This window comes from Macaca fascicularis, chromosome 14, assembly GCF_037993035.2.
Source record: "Macaca fascicularis isolate 582-1 chromosome 14, T2T-MFA8v1.1".
Classification (NCBI taxonomy): domain Eukaryota; kingdom Metazoa; phylum Chordata; class Mammalia; order Primates; family Cercopithecidae; genus Macaca; species Macaca fascicularis.
In genome coordinates this window covers 6,370,540-6,388,164 of record NC_088388.1, presented here as the reverse complement: position 1 = coordinate 6,388,164, position 17,625 = coordinate 6,370,540, and the positions used below count along the sequence as shown (strand labels likewise).

Sequence of the window (17,625 nt, the reverse complement as noted above, 5' to 3'; positions counted from 1 at the left end):
CAGGCGAGGGTGATTTCATAAACTCTTGAGAATAGTGCTGCAATGAACATGTATGTGCAGATATCCCTTCAATGAACTTTCAGATCATCTGGGTAAATACCCAGAAGGCATTGGTAGATCAGGTAATTGTTTAAGCAAAAATAAGAATTTGCTGTGGAGTTTATATAAAAGTAAATGCATGACAGTAGCCTAAAGACTGGAAAGAAATGGAAATACACTATTGTAAGTTTTGTTTTGAGACAGTGTCTCACTTGTTGCCCAGGCTGGCACAATCGACCGCCCAGGCTCAAGCAATCTTCCTTCCTCAGCCTCCCAAGTAGCTGGGACTACCAGTGTGCACCACCATGCCCCCCCATTTTTGTATTTTTTGTAGAGATGGGGTTTTGCCACGTTGCCCAGTCTGGTCTTGAACTTCTGGGATCAAGCGATCCGTTTGCTTTGGCTTCTCAAAGCACTGGGATTACATGCACATACTAGTCTATTCTCACACTGCTATCAAGATCTACCTGAGACACTAATATCTAAAGAAAAGAGGTTTAGTTGACTCAGTTCCACAGGCTGTACTGAAAGCATGGCTGGGGAGGCCTCAGGAAATTTACAATCATGGTGGAAGGGCAAATGGGAAGCAAGTATGTCTTCACCTGGCAGGATAGTGAGCAAAGGGTAGTGAGCAAATGGGAAGCAAGCATGTCTTCACATGGCAGGATAGTGAGCAAGCTCAACCTCCTGAGTAGGTGGGACTACAGGCGCATGCCACCACACCCGACTAATTTTTGTATTTTTAATAGAGACGGAGTTCCACCACATTGGTCAGGCTGGTCTCGAGCTCCTGACTTCAGGTGATCCACCTGCCTCAGCCTCCCAAAGTGCTGGGATTACAGGTGTGAGCCACCGTGCGTAGCCTTAATATTGTTAAGATGTCAGTTTTCCCCAAATTTACATATAGATTCAACATAATCTCAACATCATAGTATGCTATTTTGTAAGAAATTGAAAAGCTGATTCTAAAATTCATATGGAAATTCAAAGACCTTGAATAGCCCACACAACTTTCATGAAGGAACAAAGTTGGAGGACTAAAACTACCTTATTTCAAGTCTTAATATAGAGCCCCAGCATTTGAATTTGAAAATACAATCATGGGCTGGATGCAGTGGCTCATGCCTGTAATCCCAGTACTTTGAGAGGCTGAGGTGAGAGGATTGCTTGAGCTCAAGTGTTTGAGACCAGCCTGGACAACATAGACCTCATCTCCACTTAAAAAAAAAATCAAAAACAATCCGAGCATGGTGGTGTGTGCCTGTAGTCCCAGCTACTCAGGAGGCTGAGGCAAGAGGATTGCTTGAGCTCGGAAGGTTGAGGCTGCAGTGAGACATGATCACTCCACTGCACTCCAGCCTAAGTGACAGAGCAAGACCCTGTCTCAAAAAAAAAAAAACAACAAACCACTTAGATTAAAACACATTATATAGCTATAAAAAAATTATTTCTTTATATCCTTATTCTATAAGCTATTTCTAGTTTTAAATTTTTTAATTTAATTTATTTTTTAAAATTTGAGACAGGGTCTTTCTCTGTCCCAGACTGGAATGCAATGGTGCAGTCATAGCTCACTGTAACCACAAACCGCTGGGTTCAAGCAATCCTGTCACCCCAACCTCCCAAGTAGCTGAGACTACAGGAGTGCACCAACATGCTCAGCTAGTTTTGTTTAATTTTTTATTTTTTATTTTTTTTAGAAATGGGATTTCACTGTTGCCCAGACTGTTCTCAAACTCCTGGCCTAAGTGACCCTTCTGCCTTAGCCTCCCAAAGTGCTACAACTACAGGAATGAGCCACTGTGCCTGGCCTTTAAATTTTTTTTTATTACTTTTTAAATTTTTTTGGTCAAAAATTTAGATACAAATACACATTAACCTAGGCCTACAGAGTCAGGATCAATAAAATCACTATTGTCCACTTCCACATCTTGTCCCGCTGGAAGGTCTTCAGAGACAAGAACATGCATGGAGTTGTCATCTCCTATATAACAATGCCTTTTTCTTCCTGGAATTCATCTCCTGTATAACAATGCCATCTTTTTCTGGAATACCTCCTGAAGGATCTGCCTGAAGCTGTTTTACAAGTAGCTTATGATATGGTTTGGCTCTGTGTCCCCACCCAAATCTCGTCTCAAATTGTAATCCCCACATGTTGAGGGAGGGACCTGGTGGAAGGTGATTGGATCATAGGGGCAGTTTCCCCTATGCTGTTCTCATGATGGTGAGTGAGTTCTCACGAGATCTGATGGTTTAAAAGCGGCAGTTTCCCCTATGCTTGCTCGCTCTCTCCTGCTGCTATGTAAGATGTGCCTTGCTTCCCTTTTGCCTTCCGCCATGATTGTAGGTTTCCTGAGGCCTCCCCAGCCATGCAGAACTGTGAATCAAACCTCTTTTCTTTATGAATTACCCAGTCTCGGGTAGTATCTTTATAGCAGTACGAAAATGGATTAATGCAACTTTTATATATATATATAATGGATCATACATTAGACCACAAAATAGGCCTTCTATGTACACACACACAGGCATATATATGTATGTGAAGAACAACATTCTAATACAATGATTAATGCTATTGTAAACACATAAACTAGTACCATAGTCATCTATTATCGTTAAATATTATATACTGTATATAATTGTATATGCTATACTTTTTGTTATTTTTATATAGGATCTTACTCTGTTGCCCAGGCTGGAGTGCTGTGATTCATTCACATCTCACTGCAGCCTCAAACTCCTGGGCTCAAGCAATCCTCCTTCCTTAGTCTCTTGAGTAGGTGGGACTACAGGCACATGTCACTACACCCGGCTAATTTTTCTTTCTTTTTTTTTTTTTTTTTTTTGCTGTAGAGATAGAATCTTGCGTTGTTGCCCAGGCTGGTCTTAAACTCCTGGGCTGGTCTTGAACTCCTGTTGATTTGAAATTTTATATCTGGCAACATTATCCTTGAAGAGCAAAGGAGAAATTAAGATATTTCCAGTTAAACGAAAGCCGAGGGAGTTCATGACTAGCAGACCTGCCATATCAAAAATGCTAAAGGAAGTTACAGGCATTGAGTCTGAGACGAAGACATTAGACAGTGAGTTAAAGCCATAAGAATAAACAAAGAACATTGGTAAAGGTAACTACTTAGGTAGACATAACAGCTAGGATTAGTGCATTTTTAATTTGTGACTCCTCTTTTTTTTCTTCTTTTTTTTTTTTTGAGATGGAGTCTCACTCTGTCACCCAGGCTGGAGTGCAGTGGTGCGATCTTGGCTCACTGCAACCTCTACCTCCCAGGTTCAAGTGATTCTCCTGCCTCAGCCTCCTGAGTAGCTGGGATTACAGGCACGCGCCTCCACACCCAGCTAATTTTTGTATTTTTGGTAGAGACAAGGTTTCACTATGTAGGCCAGGATGGTCTCGATCTCCTGACCTCATGATCTGCCAGCGTCGGTCTCCCAAAGTGCTGGGATTACAGGTGTGAGCCACCGCATTCAGCCTTTTTTTCTTACATGATTTAAGAAAAGCAAGTATGGCCAAGCATGGTGGCTCATGCCTGTAATCCCAGCACTTTGGGAGGCCGAGGTGGGCGGATCACGAGGTCAGGAGATCGAGATCATCCTGGCTAACACGGTGAAACCCCGTCTCTACTAAAAAGTACAAAAAATTAGCCGGATATGGTGGCACATGCCTGTAGTCCCAGCTACTTGGGAGGCTGAGGCAAGAGAATGGCGTGAACCCTGGGAGGTGGAGTATGCAATGAGCTGAGATCCCACCACTGCACTCTGGCCTGGGCAACAGCAAGACTCCGTCTCAAAAAAAAGAAAAGCAAGTACATAAAACATAATTACAAATCTAAGGATAAGATGTAATTGTGATAATAACAATTTACATGGGAAGGAATATGAATGTGTGGGAGCAGAGTATGTATATACTTTTGAAACTAAGTTATATTTTTTAAACTAGGTTGTTATAAGTTTAAGATACTAATTGTAATCCTCAAGGTAACCACCAGCAAAATAACTTCTAAAAATTCAGAAAAAGAAGAGAATCAAAATTGTTTTCTACAAAAAAATTAATAAATGCAAAAAAGGCACTAATGGAGGAACTGAAGAACACAAAATAATATGACACAGAAAATAGCTTAATGGAGAAGAAAATCCTTATCAATATTTACTTTAAATATAAAGTCTCCAATTAAAAGGTAGAAATTGGCAAGTTGGATTTTAAAAATCATGATCCATCTATATCAGGGATGTTCAGCCTTTTGGTTTCCTTGAGTCACATTGGAAGAAGAAGAATTGACTTGGGCCACACAGAAAATACACTAACAATAATAGCTGATGAGCTAAAAAAAAATCACAAAAAAAGCCTCACAATGTTTTAAGAAAGCTTACAAATTTGTGTTGGGCCGCATTCAAGGCTTTCCTGGGCCACATGTGGCCCACAGGCCGTGGGTTGGACAAACTTGATCTAATGCTGTCTTTATTTATGTATTTATTTTGAGACAGAGCCTCGCTCTGTGTCCAGGCTAGAGTCGGTGGTGTCATCTCAGCTCACTGCTGTCTCCACCTCCCAGGTTCAAGCAATTCTGCTTTAGCCTCCCAAGTAGCTGGGATTACAGGCTCCAACCACCACTACTATATTTTTAGTAGAGACGAGGTTTCACCATGATAGCCAGGCTGGTCTTGAACTCCTGACCTCGAGTGATCCACCTGCCTCAGCCTCCCAAAGTGCTGGAATTACAGGTGTAAGCCACTGCGCTTGGCCTAATGCCATCTTTAAAATATTCACATTATCTTTTTTTTTTCTTTTTTCTACTGCCTTCTCAGTTTCTAAGGAGATTCACTTTAGAAACAAAGACACAAAGAGATTGAAAGTAAAAGGATGAAAAAAGATATTCCAGGAAAGTACTAATCAAAGAAGAGCAAAGGTGGTGTTATTGATAAAATAAACTAAGTAAAAAAAAGAAAAAGGCTATCAGAGAAAAGAATAACATTATATAGTCATAAAAATTTCAATCCAGCAAGAAGATACAACAATTATAAACATATATGAACCGCAAGAAGATATAACAATTATATATGAACCTAACAAGAAAAGTCCCAAAATATGAAGCAAAATGGACAGAATTGAAGGGAAAAATAGATATTTCTACAGTAATAGAAATTTTAATTTCTCACTTTTAATAATGGATAGAATGACCAGACAGAAGATCAGTAAAAAAAAAATAGAGGACTGGCCAGGTGCAGTGGCTCATGCCTGTAATCCCAGGACTTTGGGAGGCCAAGGCGGGTGGATCACCTGAAGTCAGGAGTTCAAGACCAGCCTGGCCAACATGGCAAAACCCCGTCTCTACTAAAAATACAAAAATTAGCTGGGTGTGGTGGCGCACAACAGCTACTCGGGAGGGTGAAGTAGGAGAATCGCTTGAACCCGGCAGGCGGAGGTTGCAGTGAGCTGAGATTAAGCCACTGCACGCCAGCCTGGGTGACAGAGTGAGAGTCTGTCTCAAAAAAAAAAAAAAAGACTTCAATTATGTTCTCAACCAATTAGACCTAACAGACATATAGAGAACTCCAAGAAAAGCGCAATATACATTCTTTTCAAGTAGACATGCAACATTCTACAAGATAAAACATATGTTAGGCCAAAAAACAGGTCTTACTAAATTTTAAAAGACTGAAGTAATATAAAGTATCTTTTACAACCACAGTGGAATGAAACTAGAATGCAATAACAGAAGGAAAACTAGAAAATTCACAAATATATGGAAATTAAACAGTATACTCTCTCTTTTTTTTTTTTTTTTTGAGACAGAGTCTCACTCTGTTGCCCAGGCTGGAGTGTGGTGGTGGGATCTCGGCTCACTGCAATCTTCACTTCCCAGGTCGATTTTCCTGCTTCAGCCTCCCGAGTAGCTGAAATTACAGGTGCCTGCCACCACACCTAGCTAATTTTTGTTTTTTTTTTTAGTAGAGACAGTTTCACCATGTTGGCCAGGCTGGTCCCAAACTCCTGACCTCAAGTGATCTGCCTGCCTCGGCCTCCCAAAGTGCTGGGATTACAGGTGTGAGCCACCACACCCTACCAAAACAATACACTCTTAAACAACCAATGAATTGAAGAATAAATCACAACTCAAATGTTGTGATTGGCTTTGTGCCCCCACCCATATCTCACCTTGAGTTGTAAGAATCCCCCCGTGTCAAGGGTGGGATCAGGTGGAGGTAATCAGATCATGGGGGTGGTTTCCCCCATGCTGTTCTTACGATAGTGAGTCTCCTGAGATCTCATAGTTTTATAAACATCTAGCATTTCCCCTGCTTATGCTTCTCTCTCCTGCCACCATGTGAAGAAGGATGTGTTTGCTTCCCCTTCCCCCATGATCATAAGTTTCCTGAGATCTCCCCAGCCATGCAGAACTGTGAGTCAATTAAATCTCGTTCCTTTATAAATTATCCAGTCTCAGCCAGTTCTTTTTTTTTTTAGACGAAGTCTCACTCTGTTGCCCAAGCTAGAGTGCAATGGTGCGATCTTGGCTCACTGCAACCTCCACTTCCCGGGTTCAAGCGATTCTCCTGCCTCAGCCTCCCGAGTAGCTGGGATTACAGGTACACGCTACCATGCCCAGCTAATTTTTTTGTATTTTTAGTTAAGATGGGGTTTCACTATGTTAGTCAGGCTGGTCTTGAACTCCTGATCTTGTGATCCACCTTCCTTGGCCTCCCAAAATGCTAGGATTACAGGCATGAGCCACCGCACCCAGCCTCAGGCAGTTCTTTATAGCAGCATGAGAACAGACTAATACACAAGGGAAGTTAAAAAATATCTTGAGATTAGGCCGGGCGCGGTGGCTCAAGCCTGTAATCCCAGCACTTTGGGAGGCCAAGACGGGCGGATCACGAGGTCAGGAGATCGAGACCATCCTGGCGAACACGGTGAAACCCCGTCTCTACTAAAAAAATACAAAAAACTAGCCGGGCGAGGTGGCGGGCGCCTGTAGTCCCAGCTACACAGGAGGCTGAGGCAGGAGAATGGCGTAAACCCGGGAGACGGAGCTTGCAGTGAGCTGAGATCCGGCCACTGCGCTCCAGCCCCGGACAGAGCGAGACTCCGTCTCAAAAAAAAAAAAAAAAAAAAAAAATCTTGAGATTAAAAAAACAAAAAACCACAGCATATCAAAACTTAAAAGATGCAAAAGCACTGCTAGAAAAGAAATTTATAGTTGTAAATGTCTATATTAAAAAAGAAGAAAGATCTCAAATCAACTACCTAACTGTACGTCTTAAAGAACTAGAAAAAGAAGAGCAAACAAAACCCAAAGCTAGCAGAAGAAAGAATAATAAAAATTAGAGCTGAGATACACAAGATAGAGAATAGAAAAACAGATAAAATCAGTGTGTATTAGGTTGGTTTGAGTGCAGTTGTGTTTACAACTAACTGATCACGTGCAGTTACGGATTTCTTTGTTCTTTTTTTTTTTTTTTGAGATTTTTGGAGTGAGTTTCACTCTTGTTGTCCAGGCTGGAATGCAGTGGCGCGATCCCAGCTCATTGCAACCTCTGCCTCCCAGGTTCAAGCGATTCTCCTGCCTCAGCCTCCTGAGTAGCTGGGATTACAGGCATGCGCCACCACACCCGGCTAATTTTGTTTTTTTTTTTTTTTTTGAGACGGAGTCTGGTTGTGTCGCCCAGGCTGGAGTGCAGTGGCGCGATCTTGGCTCACTGCAAGCTCCACCTCCTGGGTTCACGCCATTCTCCTGCCTCAGTCTCCTGAGTAGCTGGGACTACAGGCCACCGCACCCGGCTAATTTTTTGTATTTTTTAGTAGAGACAGGGTTTCACTATGTTAGCCAGGATGGTCTCGATCTCCTGACCTCGTGATCTGCCCGCCTCGGCCTCCCAAAGTGCTGGGATTACAGGCGTGAGCCACCGTGCCTGGCCAATTTTGTATTTTTAGTAGAGATGGGGTTTCTCCATGTTGGTCAGGCTGGTCTCGAACTCCCGACCTCAGGTGATCCACCTACCATGGCCTCCCAAAGTGCTGGGATTACAAGCCACCACGCCCAGGCTCTTTGTTCCTTCTTTACTCCCACTGCTTCACTTGGACTACAAAAAGAAGGAAAGAAAAAAATCAATGTGTATCAGTCAAGGTTCTCCAGAAAACAGAAGCAAAGATAGAAACATACATACATACATACAGATAGAGACAAAGATAGATGGATGGATAAATACAAACATATATACAGATAGACACATAGGTAGACACATGATAGGCAGGTAGGTAGGTAGGTAGGTAGATAATAGATTGATTATGGGAAATCACTCGCATGATTGTGGAAGCCAAGAAGTTCCACAGTGTGCTGTCTGCAAACTGGGGAATGAGGGAAGTGGTGATCTAATTCATTCTGGGTTCAAAGGCCTGAATCAGGGAAGCCAATAGTGTAACTAAGGCCAGAGGCCTGAGAACCTGGAATTCTGATGTCCAAGGGCAAGAGAAGACAGATGTCCCCGTTCCAGAAGAGTGAATTCACCATTCCTCTGCCTTTTGTTCTATATGTGCCTAAACAAGTTGGCTGGTGTCTGATATGGTTTGGCTGTGTCCCCACCCAAATCTCATCTTGAATTGTAGTTCCCATAATCCCCACATGTTCTGGGAGGGACCATATGGAGATAACTGAATCATGGGGGTGGTTCCCCAGTCCTGTTGTCATCATAGTGAGTTAGTTCTCATGAGACCTGATGGTTTTATAAGGGGCTTCTCCCTTTGCTGGACACTCATTCTTCTGTTGCTGCCACGTGAAGAAGGATGTGTTTGCTTCCCCTTCCCCATAATGGTAAGTTTCCTGAGGCCTCCCCAGCAATGCTGAACTGTGAGTCAATTAAACTTCTTTGTAAATTACCCAGTCTCAGGTATGTCTTAATTAGCAGTGTAAGAACGGATTAATACAGTGTCTGCCCACATTGCATAAGGACAGATCTTCCTCATTCAGTCCAGTGATTCAGATGCCAACCTCCAGAAACACCCTCACAGACACACCCAGAAATAACACTTTCCCAGCTATCTGGATATCCCTTAACCCGGTCAAGTTGACAGCTAAAATTAACCATTAAATAATGAAACCAAAAGTTGAAAAAAAAATCAACAGAATGGCCAAATCTTTAGCTAAACTAACCAAAAAAAAAAAAAAACAAAAAACAAAAAACCTCAGATTACTAAAATCAGAAGTGAAAGGACAAACATTGGATGATTCCACTTCTGTCACTCCACTCTATCTAGAATAAGCAAATTTATGAAGACAGAAAGTAGAATTAAAGGTTACCAGGAGCTGGGGGTGGAGGAAGCAGAGCGTTATTGCCTAATGGGTAGAGAGCTTCGTTTAGGATGGTGGAAAAAGTACTGGTTACACAATTAAATACTGTGAATGTATTTAATGCCACTGAATTGTACACTTAAAATGGTAAAAATGGTAAATTTTATCTGATGTATATTTTACCACACTCATAATTTTAAAAAATTACAGTCTGTCTTGCTTAGTGACTCTCTGCCTTGCTGGCTTTGAAGAAACAAGCTGCCCTGTCATGAGCGGCCTATGGAGTGAGCCACGTGGCAAGGAAGTGGTGGCAGCCTCCAGCCTCTAAAAGCCAGTGAGAAGCTGAAGCCCTCGGTCTGCAGTCCTGCAAGGAACTGAATGCTAGCAACACCCATGTGAGCTTAGAAGCAGATCCTTCCCCAGGTGAGCCTCAGAGGAGACTGGAGCCCTTGCTGACCCCTTGATTAAAGTTCTGTGAGACCCTGAATTGGAAGACCCAGCTTAGCCATGCTCGGATTCCTGGCTCCCAGAAACTGAGGTGATAAATCTGGGCTGGTGTTTTGTTTTGTTTTTTTGGTATGGAGTCTCGCTCTGTTGCCCAGGCTGGAGTGCAGTGGCACAATGTCGGTTCACTGCAACCTCTGCCTCCTGGGATCAAGTGATTCTCCTGACTCAGCCTCCTTAGTAGCTGGGGCTACAGGCACGTGCCACCATACCTGGCTAATTTTTTTTTGTATTTTTACTAGAGACGGGGTTTCACTGTGTTAGCCAGGATGGTCTCAATCTCCTGACCTTGTGATCCACCTGCCTCAGCCTCTCAAAGTGCTGGGACTACAGGCGTGAGCCACCATGCCCAGCCATAGGCTATTTGTTGAATGACTAAATTTGTGGTAATATTGTTCTGCAGTAGGTAACTAATGCAAGCAGTATTGTACTGTACTATCAGCAAGTTTTCTTTTTCTTTGCTCAATAATATGTCTTGGAAAACTACTAATTTTTGTTTTTTTGTTTGGAGATGGAGTCTGCCTCTGTCACCCAGGCTGGAGTGCAGTGGTGCGATCTCAGCTCACTGCAAGCTCTGCCTCTCGGGTTCACGCCATTCTCCTGCCTCAGCCTCCTGAGTAGCTGGGATAACAGGCGCCTACCACCACGCCTGGCTAATTTTTTTATTTTTAGTAGAAACGGAGTTTTGCCATGTTAGCTAGGCTGGTCTTGAACTCCTGACCTCAGGTGATCCGCCCGCCTCGGCCTCCCAAAGTGCTGGGATTATTGGCGTGAGCCACTGCACCCGGCTGAAAACTACTAATTCTATTACGTGGAGCTCTAGCTCATTCCTCTGAACTGTTGTTCGGTACTTTGTATTAGCACCATTGAAGATGATTTAGAGCTTTAAAATGTTTTGCCATCACAAATAATGGGGCCCATGATGTTCTCCTTAGTGCCTCCATGTGTGCTTCCGTAAGGCAGAAACCAAGATGTGTGATTGCATCTTTAGTCTTATTGTTTTGTTTTGTTTTGTTTTTAATTGAGACGGAGTCTTGTTCTGGCACCCAGGCTGGAGTGCAGTGGTGTGATCTCGGCTCACTGCAAGCTCCACCTCCCGGATTCAAGTGATTCTTGTGCCTCAGCCTCTAGAGTAGCTGGGACTACAGATGCCTGCCACCACGCCCAGCTAATTTTTTGTGTGTTTTTAGTAGAGACAGGTTTCACCATGTTGGATAGGCTGGTCTCAAACTCCTGACCTCAGGTGATCCACCCACCTCAGCCTGCCAAAGTGCTGGGATTACAGGCGTGAGCCACTGCGCCTGGCTGCATCTTTAGTTTTAATGCCACTGCCAATTGCCCTGCAGAGTGAAGCTCCCAAGTGGGGCCTTAGAGCGCCATTTTTCCTGTCCCCGTTGACTGCCTGTCACTGTCACTATCTGATTTCCCCACTGTAACTCCTGGAAGGCAGGAAGCATTTCCTTTGCATCTCTGTGTCCCAGACTCATCCCAGGGCCTGGCCTAGATCCCAAGCTATGCACATCCTTCCTTCTCTGTCCACATCCTCCCCTTTTTTTTGAGACAGGGTCTTCTCTGTCACCCAGGCTAAAGTGCAGTGGTAGGATCATAGCTTATTGCAGCCTCAGCCTGCTGGGCTCAAGCCATCCTCCTGCCTTATCCTTCCGAGGCACTGGGACTACAGGCGTGTGCCACTATGTCTGGCTAGTTTTTATTTTTTGTAGGGATAGCATCTTGCTATGTTGCCCAGGCTGGTCTTGAATTCCTGGACTCGAGCCATCCTCTCTCTTGCCTCCAAAGTGCTAGGATTACAGGCCGAGCCACTGTGCCTATCCACAACCCTTTCTGAACAGCTGGGCTGTGACAGCCCACTAGGAACAGCCTTGTGGCTACAGTGGACTGGATCACAGAGGACCCTGGGCATTGGACAGGCAGCTTAAATGGGCCACCGTTGGAGCCAAGGTTACAGTCAGAGCCCCTTGGGGAAAGCAGAGCCTAAGAGCTTTGGGAGGTAGGTCGTCTGCAGAGAGGAGAACAGAGATGTGCAGAGAGAAGGAGAGGAGCGAAGCACGGCCCCCGGGAGGCCCGGCTCTCATTCTGTCTTTGCAGCAAATCCCCCCATCTTGGGATGGCCTGAGGTTTCTGTTCCTTGTAGCCAAAGGCTCCCTGAGACAACGAGCTGCTCCGTGTTTGTGGCCTTGTTCTCTGAACCTCTCGGATGCTGAGTTGGGGGTTTCCCAGAGATTCAGGAGAAAGGCCAGCGGCTGGGGTGGAGTCTTCCTTCTTCATGCATTTCCATGTATAGGGCCCCGGGAATCTCACGTGCTGGGCCTGGCCCCGGGAATCTCACGTGCTGGGCCTGGCCCCGGGAATCTCACGTGCTGGGCCTACTCGCTTGGCGCCACCCATATTCTCTCTGCTGACCCGATGTCTTCGTGCCTGCTGCCCTCCTGCTGTGTCCTGTTGAGCGGGCATCTCCACAGTCAGCAAAGCGGGACCAGGCCCCTGCCGTGGGCCCTGGCTCATAAAACACAGTGAGTTTTTCACTCTGAAGGCCGGATTGCCCAGCGGGGCTCATCTTGTGCTTTAAGTCCATTCATTGTGTGCCCAGAGCATGCAGCACTGGTGAAGTCGGGGTTCAGAAGTCAGGTGGACTGGACCCACCCCTTATCTTGTGTGTGATCTTGGGCAAGTCACTTACCTTCCCTGTTCTCTATTTCCTCATCTGAAGGTGGGCGTAAAAATGGTTCCCACTACGTGGGGAGGCGGTGAAACCCTCTACGTGTCCCGTGGGGACCTTCCCTGAGCTTCAGACTCACACCCACTGTCTGCCTGGGATCCAATAGGCATCTCTGCCTTCACAACCAACAGCAGAACTCTTGATTTCTGGCCCACCTTCTCCCCAAATCCTTCTACACCCCCTCATCAAGAGACAGTATAGGCCAGGCACGGTGGCTCACACCTGTAATCCCAGCACTTTGGGAGGCCGAGGCGGGCAGATCACTTGAGGTCGGGAGTTCGAGGCCAGCCTGACCAACATGGTGAAATCCTGTCTCCACTAAAAATACAAAAATTAAGGGGGCATGGTGGCGGGCGTCTGTGGTCCCAGCTACTCAGGAGGCTGAGGCAGGAGAATTGCTTGATTCCAGGAGGCAGAGGTTGCAGTGAGCCGAGATTATGATACTGCACTCCAGCCTGGGTGACAAAGTGAGACTCTGTCTCAAACAAACAAACAAAAAAGGCAGTATAGTCTAGTAGCAGAAGCGTAGAAGCCGGGGTCACCTACTAGCTGTGTGACATGTGTAATGGTGGGTAGGTTCATGAGTTCTCCAGGCTTTAGTTTCCCCTCTAAACTGGGGGTGATGATGCTAATGACATACTGTCTCACAGGGCTGTGGCGAGGATGAAATGAATTCACGTGTGAAGCACTGGGAATAAGGGTTCACTCTTTCCCTCCCCCTCAGAAATGATCCCGCCACCATTCCACTTTCTCAAACCAAAAATGTAGGGGTCACCCCGGCTCCTGCCGTGGGCATGCAGATTGTGCATAAGGAAGCAGTGCACGTCCTGCTGACTCCGCCTCCAAAGCGGTCCCCAGGGCCCTCGCTTTCTGTCCCTGGACACCAGTCCAAGCCAGTCCAAGCCAGTCTCCTCGCCCCATGGATGACTGAGCCAGCCAGGCCCCTCTGTCTGCAGCCGGAGTGACCATGTACTCATGAGATCTAAGGTGAAACTCTTCCTCCCGTCCTCCCTCCCTTCCATTCACTTTTTAACTTCCCGGGTTTTTTGAGACAGAGTCTCACTCTGTCACCCAGGCTGGAGTGCAGCTGTGCGATCTCGGCTCACTGCAACCTCCGCCTCCTGGGTTCAAGAAATTCTCCTGCCTCAGCCTCCCGAGGAGCTGGCATTACAGGCACCTACCTGCCACCACACCCAGCTAATTTTTGTATTTTTAGTAGAGATGGGGTTTTGCCACGTTGGCCAGGCTGATCTCGAACTCCTGACCTCAAATGATCCACCCACCTCGGCCTCCCAAAGTGCTGGGATGACAGCAAGAGCCACCATGCCCGGCCTCTTTTAACTTTTGATGATGGAAATTTCTAAACACACACAAACATGGAGAGAGTGGGAAACAAACCCCCACTTCCATGAACCCATCAGCCATGCTGGATGGACGGCAGCCACCTGTGTCTTGTGGCACGATTCTCTCGCCCCCCTCTCCTGGTGCGGAAGCATTTTAAAGCACATCTCAGACAGCCTATGACTTCAGCCTCAAACAACAGAATAATCTTTTAAACTCTGAACCGGATAACGTGACTCCCTGCGCATTCCTGGGCTCTCCCGCTCCTCCCCCGCCGCTGTCCCCTGGGCCTGGCCTGTCTCTTCCACTCTCCCTGGGGCCCTTCTCTCCTCACACTTCTGGCCTTGGATCTGACCTGGGGGCTCTGCGTTGCTGGCCTCTCTGCCTGGATCTTGCATTTCCCTGATTTTTCATCTGTGTTTTTACTTCAAATGTTTGGATTTTGTTTCCTGCTCGCAGTGGGAGACCATCGGAGAGAGCCGTGCAGGGGAGTGTTAGGAGCTGAGTTGTGTTTTTAAAATCCCTTCGGCCTGCTGTGTGGAGGATGAGTAGGGCTGGGGCGGGGAGCAAGAAGACCATCACAGAATTCAACAGCAGTCGCACAGAGTCCATGTTCTAAAGTACCGGCTCATGTCCCATGTCAGCCACTGCGCTGGATCTTGAAGCAAAGCTGTAGATATGGAAATGGTGGCTGAGTGTGGTCGTGGCTTGTCCCAGCTGAACAAACTGGTGGGTTCTGGGACCGAGGCCCCGGGGGCTGCCTGTGAGTTCACTGCATTCTCCCTGAACTCATGGATTCCTTCTGGTGGGAGACAGTTACAGGCACAAATGACCTAATGCCACCTAGAACAATTCGTCCCACAGTGGGAGCCGAGCCCCCCGGCCTGGAACAATCGAGGAGGGCCAGAGTTCTCTGGTGTGGGGTAACAGCAAGACTCCCTGGTGTCAGGGGAGCAGGCTAAGGGGTTTCTACCTGCAAACATGGAGTGGCAGGCACAGGGGGCCGGAGGCTGGGATGGTGTCTCTGGCCAAGGTCAGCACCAACGCTGGTGAAAAAGGCTGGGAGGGGCGGGGTGCAGTGGCTCACACCTGTAATCCCAGCATTTTTGGAGGCTGAGGGGGGCAAATCACCTTGAGATCAGGAATTCCAGATCAGTCTGGCCAACATGGTGAAACCCCGTCTCTACTAAAATACAAAAACTTAGCTGGGCGTGGTGGTGGGCGCCTGTAATCCCAGCTACTCAGGAGGCTGAGAATCGCTTAAACCCTCGAGGCAGAGGTTGCAGTGAGCCGAGATGGCACCATTGCACTCCAGGCTGGGCAACAAGAATGAAACTCTGTCTTAAAATACAAAAAACAAAAAACAAGAAGGCTGGGAGGGAGCCTTGCCCGCCAGGGGGCGCCCTTGGACTTCCTCTATCAAGAGATGCAGCTCTGCCCCAGGAGAAACTGGCTGGCTCGGGGCCATGCCCTGTTGTCCCACAGCTTTGGAGGAGCCTCTGCTCCCCGCGGCCGTGGTGTGCTCCTGAGCCACGCTCAACAGTTGCAGACAGAGCAGGCAGACCCATTGCGAATGCTGTGCTGCCACTTGCTTGGTGGATGACCTTGGCCAAGCAACTTGGCCTTTCTGTGCCTCAGTTTCCTCACTGTGAAGGGAAGAGAGCTCCTTTTGGGGCCAAGTCCCGAATCGGACTCACTTCTATTTGGCCTACTGGCATCTTCTGTGTGGACTCTCACCCATCAGTTAGGGGCTTTGTACCTCCTGTGTGTCAGTGCTGCACTAGGCCCCGGATGAGCCACTGCCCCTGCTGCAGGAGCAGAAAGCCTGACGGGGGTGCTCTGAGCTCTCTGAGCACCCCTCACCTTCATTGTGTTCCTCACAAGGCGGGTCTCACCCACCGCACTGGGGGCTCCTGGGCCACGTCATCTCTGAATCCCCAGTGGGTTGGCAAACAGTAGGTGCTCACTGGGCGCCTGATAAACTGAGTTGAATGGGACTTTGTGTAGGCCAGGATGGCACCTGGCTTACCTAGCAGTCTGGTGTCCTCCAAGGCAGGGAGGAGACAGCCTGGGGCCTCTGGATTTGGGCCGGTCTGCGATGGGGGCGCCTCAAGCTCTGCTTGGCTGGGGCCTACCACAGGGAGCTGCACTGGGCCCGCAGTGCTGGGCAGAGGAGCCTGGAGCTTTGGGCAGGGACAGGTGTGGTCAGATTTGTGTTTTGAGGGGTCCCTTGCTGCAGGGTGGAGGAAGGATGAGCCAGGCTGTCTGGGAGCAGAGTGGGCAGGCAGTTGGTGGTAGGGTCCGAGGACAGGCAGTAGCTGGGGTCAGGACATGGGGAGCAGCCGGAGTACTGGAACCTTTAGGATGGCCAGTTGGACTCAGGAGGAAGCACAGGTTTCTAAATCTGTTAGCCCACATGGGGATGCCATTAGGTACAAGGAGGAACCCTGGGGCCAAACACTCTCCTGGGGGCTGATGCTGAGCTCAGCCTTGGATGCTGAGTTTGAGGCACCTGTGGTCCAGGAGGAACGCCATCCAAGAGAGAACAATGGCAGGGGGTTTGGAATAGGAGCCCCAAGGATGGAGGGGGAAGAGTGTGACCAACGCTCTCAGAGGATAAAAGAATTTGGAGGCTGGGTGTGGTGGCTCATGCCTGGAATCCCACGGGAGGCCAAGGAGAGTGGATCACTTGAGATCAGGAGTTTGAGAGCAGCCTGGCCAACATGGCAAATCCTCTGTCTACTAAAAATACAAAAATTAGCCAGGCATGGTGGCGTGCGCCTATAATTCCAGCTATGTGGAAGGCTGAAGCAGGAAAATTGTTTGAACCCGAGGTGGAGGCTGCACCAAGCTGAGATTGTGTCACTGCACTCCAGCCTGGGTGACAGAGCGAGATTCTGTCAAAAAAACATATTGGGGGCACTGGCTGGGGTAGGAGGACTGGCTGATCCCTGTGGTCTATCCCCTGGATGTAGGGGTGCCAGGCAGAGGCCCTTAGTCACAAGCTGAAGGCCAGCACTGCAGGTTACTCCTCATCCTATCTCCCCAGAAAGGAACGAGGTACCCACAGTCTATGAGAACACCCCCCGAGCCACAGCTCACACAGGTCCAGGGTTCTGGCTCTCCCAGGGGAGGCTCAATGAGCCAAGGTGGAGAGCTGACGCTTAGCAGGCTGGTCCTGGCCTGGGCCACTGGGGTGAAGTCAGGCAGAGGAAAGGGCGTCCTCCACAGCTCCGATTATTTGTGGTGGGCAGAGCTGCCCGTTCCAGGCAGCAGGTGTCTTGTCAGATTCAAGGACAATGCTGCGAGCTGGCTTAGAGCTCAGGATGGCAAGGGAGACAAGCCAGGTGCTGGAACCAGCCACCTTCCCAACCAGGGCCAGTGCCTGTAATCAAGCATGCAGATGCAACTCCGACGTGTGATGGCCAGGAAAGGCTCAGGCTCTGTGGAGTGTGGCTGTCAGTCCAGAAGGCCTGACTCAGGCAGTGGAGGCTGGGAGAGGGGAAGGGGCCAGCAGGATGCGATAGTGAGAAAGAAAAGGCTGGGGAAGCCGGGCTGCAGAGAGGGAGAAGACAGGAGGGAGGGACCGGGGGTAGTTTCTGACCTGTTCTCCCCACTCCGTATTTCTCCAGCCTCGGCTTTGAAGTTATTTCAAATGGTTTGGGAGTTACTGTCTTAGCTTTTTATCACAGGCCT

At 47.7% G+C, this 17,625-nt stretch overlaps 1 long non-coding RNA gene across 3 annotated transcripts in view; it reads left to right on the top strand.

Moving 5' to 3' along the window:
- The window catches only part of LOC102116036 (uncharacterized), a 41,985-nt gene that overhangs the window by 5,931 nt on the left and 18,429 nt on the right, over window positions 1-17,625 (top strand). For 2 of the 3 annotated variants that reach the window (XR_012422970.1, XR_012422971.1), the window contains exon 3: window positions 9,558-9,770. This is a non-coding gene — a long non-coding RNA (uncharacterized lncRNA). Of the gene's footprint in view, window positions 1-4,863; window positions 9,502-9,557; window positions 9,771-17,625 lie in introns of those variants that run through there. The other variant, XR_012422972.1, reaches the window with a different exon arrangement.